The sequence below is a fragment of the Castor canadensis genome, chromosome 6 (genome assembly GCF_047511655.1).
Source record: "Castor canadensis chromosome 6, mCasCan1.hap1v2, whole genome shotgun sequence".
NCBI classification, from domain to species: Eukaryota; Metazoa; Chordata; class Mammalia; order Rodentia; family Castoridae; genus Castor; species Castor canadensis.
In genome coordinates, this window is record NC_133391.1 from 30086659 (window position 1) to 30091596 (window position 4938).

General features: G+C 46.2%; 1 pseudogene; it reads right to left on the reverse strand.

Annotated features, from left to right (window-relative positions):
- Positions 1 to 3380: 3380 nt before the first annotated feature.
- Positions 3381 to 3550, reverse strand: LOC141424369 (U2 spliceosomal RNA; annotated as a pseudogene).
- Positions 3551 to 4938: the final 1388 nt, after the last annotated feature.

Here is a 4938-nt window from a genome sequence, read left to right on the forward strand (position 1 = left end):
GAAGCAGTAAGTACAGAAGGGAGTTCCTTAACATGAAGCCACACTGGCCACTGAGAATTTTATCTTATCACCCAGGATGGAGAAGGAATGTGCCAAAGAGTTCTTTCCAAGAAGCTTTTAACAAGGGGACAGTCACAAGGCAGTTGGCCACTGGGGGAATCTCTCCCCGCCCCTCCGTTTCATCTCAGGAGAGAGGCTCCTCCACATGAGTCAAATGCACCCAGGGTTGGTTCTGTCAAGTGTCCTGGGAAATATACCGAAGTGTCCTGGAGGTCTCACGCTCTTTGCATGTTATAGGTGGCAAACAAAGCTACAATCTGCATTTTGGTGTCCCTGGAAATTCTTCCAAGTGGTCTAACACAAATGGAATGGCTTGACCAGATGTGGAGTGCTCATGTAGAATCTCAGCTCTGCAGGAGGTGTAAGTAGGAATAGCTCTAACTGGGGATGGCCTGGGGGGAAAACACAAGACCCTATCTGAAAAATAGCAAAAGCAAAAAAGGCTGGGGTGTGGCTCAAGTGGTAGAGTTCCTGCCTAGCAAGTGCAAAGCCCTGAGTTCAAATCCCAGTACTGCCAAAAAAACGACTGGCTCAATTCACAAGAAACAGTCTGTTTGCTCATTCATGCCATGACCGTGCCTTGAGGACCTTCTAGGTGGGGCTCTGCAGATAAACATGACATGTTGTCTTCCTTCAAGGAGCTCACAGCATGGCTGAGACGTGTATTCCATAAGCAAAACTTGGGAGTAAGATGAGCCAAGTGCAATGTCAGAGCCGGGTTCAGAGAGCAATGGAGCAGGACTGATGGAGCAGGACTGATCGTCTGGAGTAGGAGAATACGAAGACATGGGCATCCCAGAGAAAGAAAAGACAAAGAACCATCAAAGAGCTGCTGCCACCGAGGCCTGAGCACGGAGGAGAGTTCACAGAGCCAGGGGACGCTGGGAGCTGGGAAGCTGGATTGCAGGAGATCTGCCTTGAAGAGGTGGGGATAAGGGTGGGGAAGAAATGGGAGGCTGAGTAAGTGGATTACAATGGGAAGAAACAAATATTAATTACAAAGGGGAAATTAATATTAATAGCAGCGAACATTATTGAATACCTTTTTTTTGGTGGTACTGGGGTTTGAACTCAGGGCTTCACACTTGCTAGGCAGGTGCTCCACCACTATGAGCCATGCTTCCAGCCCGTTTTGCTGGTAATTTTGGAGATAGGATCTTGCTTTTTTGCCCAGGCTGGCCTGGACAGTGATCCTTCTATTTTATGCTTCAGGCCATTGCTGGGATGACAGGCAATGTCACCAGGCCCAGCTGTTTTCTATTGAGATGGGGTCTCGCAAACTTTTTTTGCTGAGGCTGGCCTGGAGCTATGATCCTCCCAATCTCAGCCTCTCATGTGGCTTGGGGATGACAGGTGCATGTCATGTCACAATGCCTAGCTCTCTGTTGAGATGGGATCTTGCGAACTTTTTGCCCAGGCTGGGCTTGAAGCATGATCCTCCTGATCTCAGCCTCTCAAGTAGCTAGGGTCACAGGTGTGAGCCACTGGTGCCCGGCTACATTATTGAATAATTTCTATGTGCCAAATGGGACAAATACATTTAAAATCCTCATGGCTGCCCAGAGAGATGGCTCCCATAATTATCTTTTAGCTTATAGATGAGGCTAGTGGAGACATAATAAATGCAATAAATGTAATAAATGTAGTAAGTGTAATAAATGTAATAAATTGCCCAAAGTCACCCAGATACTAAGAAGAGAGTCAAGTTTCAAATCCTGGCTGTCTAATTCAAAGAAGAGCAAACTCAAGACAAAAAGTGTGAAGAAAAAAGAGAATCAATTTGCTCATCTTGAGTTATTTCTCTGACCATTTAATTATACAGCACTCATCGAAAAATATTTTGTCTCAGAAAACCCTTCATTCCAAAGTCTTTTGTTAAAGATTTTCTCTTTGCTGGGCGCCAGTGGCTCACTTCTATAATCCTAGCTTTTCAAGAGGCAGAAATCAGGAGGCTTGCAGTTCAAAGGAAGCCCAGGAAAATAGACCCTTACCCTGTCTTGAAAAAAACCCACCACACACACACACACACACACAAGGCTAGTGGAGTGACTCAAGTGGTAACAGTGCCTGCCTTGCAAGTGTGGGTCCTTCAGTTCAAACCCCACTGCTACAAAAAAAAAAACAAAAAGAAAAAAAAACACAACTCTCTTTGCTATCCATTTTATTACCTGTTTCTGCAATTCCTGCTACATTTGCATAGTTCATGGTGAAAATCTTTTTAGGAAGCAGTTGTAGGAAAACCAGAATGCAAAATAAAAATTAGTCTATAATATGTACGGGCAAGAGAAGCAGAGTTCTTTGTGGTTTTCTCTGCACAGGTCATTTGCTTCTCAGAGCTGGGCTCTGGGGAGGATATTCAGTGTCTCTTTTCTTCCCCCCTCACACTTCCTGAACAGGAAATGGTTTGGATCTGGTGTCTATCCAGTATCAACCAGTATGCAAAGTAATTGAATCAGATAAAAGCAAAAAGAAGACGCTCTCTACCATCCTGAATTGGACACGAGCACAGTGAGACGGAATTCGCCTTTTTCGTGTATGAGTGGCGAGGGGGAGAAGGTTCTAGTTTAGCATATGGTTGGACAATAAAGGTGTCCTTTCACAGAGAGGAGCTTGGAGAAAGGTGTCCCTAACAGGGACCTCAGCATTCGTGCACAGACCTGCACAGCAATTGCCAGCAAAGGTGTGTTCTCATGGGCAGATGGCCAGGGACCTTTGCCTGGGAGATGAGTGGAAGCCAAGGCCACCCAAGGGCAGGGGCTCTGGCAGGGGCTCTGGCAGGTTCGTCCTCTTTCACATGATGGTGTTCACAAGGGTAGGGAAAACTTAATGTAATGGTTTTGCCTCTCCTTGGGGACTGTCAGAGAGGACTTTAGACTAAGCATATTTGTATATACAAGGTTCCTAAAACTGTCACACAGCAGGGCTGGCCAAAATGCCATTTCCTCATATGGACCAGGTGGATCAGTTCACAACTGGATGTCATAGCATTCAGAACAGACAAACTGAAGGAGGACCCACAGAAACCACCACTGGGAACTGAGCACAAGGCTTCTCTTGGCTGAAGCAACAGGGGACCCTCAAGAGGGCAGGCTGCTTCTGGGACACCCAGGCCTCTTGCTAGAGGGGAGGCAGGTAGGAAAACCAGGGAGTGGCTTGAGAGTGTTTGGGAGAAAACATAGAGAGTGAGTACAGACACGCTTTTGGGGAATTTTATCACAGAAAAGCCAGAAGGAATAAAGGTGAGAGCAGCAGGTGGCTGAAAAGGTCAGTGGGAATTTCCTTCTTCTTTTTTAAAGATAAGGAAATGGCCATTGGAAAGTGTGACTTTGCATAGGTCATCATGGATGTATCCCACAAGCATAATGCAGAGGAAAAAACAAAAGCAAGCACAGATTAAATCACATTTTATTTCCTAATTTGTTTAAAAATTTAAAATCAAAACTCCATGTTTTTACTACACTTGATCTTAGCCAAAAGGCCGAGGAGTGATTAAAACTCCATTTTTTTATGTGCTTACATGTAGTAATGTTTTTTTTTTTTTTAGCTCTGGATATTGAACCCAGAGCCTCACACACAATAGACAAGCGCTCTACTACTGAGCTGCATTCCCAGCCCATAAATATTTTTTAAAGGCCTTCATGGGACTGGTGTCATTAGCCCAGGCCAATGGCTACCTACTGGAGCAGAGGGAACGATGGACCAGGCAGCATTCCTTGTACCTACGTGCTTTATTTGTTACAAAAGACATCCGAACGAAATAACGTCCAACTATTGTTAATATTAAAGCTACATGTACCTACACAAGTTTTTATTATCTATACTCTATTTACATTGCGATACTTGTAATATGAATCACGCAAACACAAAAATGTCACCACCACCTCAGCAAGAATGGAAGACTTCCGCTGGGCGATATGTCTCGGCCAGAATACATGGCATAGGGCTTGAGATTTCTCTAGGTGTTTTTTTCTTTTTTTTTGACGACTGCTCCTGATGTGAAACAAAATTCATTCGCTGCAAACACATGGAGTAAAAGAAGTAATTGTTCTAGTGCTCTGCCTCCTTGCGCCCTTCCCACCGTATGGGGTGTCCTGGCACATGGGGTGACTGTGAGAGGAAGATAGGGGACTTTTTGATGATGGTTCATGTCTGCACCTTTTTTTTTTAGAGCAATGTTGACACATTTATCCAAATACTTTTAGCAAGAAGTCAAGGTTGCAGGGAAATGCCCAGATGGAGCCATGCTCCTCTATAGGAAATGGAGTCCATCACTGAGGGGTCTCCTTTCTCCAACGTGCTGAGTAATAAGCAGGATGTCTCTCCCGCCCTCATCTCTTGCTTTGTCCCTTCCTCCCTCCCTCCTAGGGCTTTCTATGCAGCCAAGGCTGGCCTGGAACTTGCAATCCTCCTGCCTCAGCCTCCCGAGTGCTGGGTTTGGAGGCTGTGTTCTTCTTGGTGCTCACGGTCACCTTGCACTCTGTGTGGCATGCATGGTGTTATGCACATGGCGCACGTGTGCTGCAGTGATTGGGAGGCTTTGTGCTGTCATGGGGGATGGAGGAGGGGCACAGGCAGGGGCACAGGCGAGAGGAGCCTGCTGCCAAAGGCCTTTCACAGATCAGCAGGATGGGCGTTGTAATCCCCAGCACCAAGAAAACAACCCAACCAAGTCAAAGAAAAACATGACTTGGAAGGCGCTAAGGACCCCTCGAGCATGAAGTGGGAGGGAGGGTCAGGAAGGGACAGACTGGAGACACCTTGTCCTATTATTTTGGCCGTCCCGTAGAAGCTGGTGTCATTTCAATTTGAGGAAGTGTTTTCCCCTTCAAATACTTGAGTGGGCGTCCGCACCAGGGGCTGCCACACGCCAGGGACTCT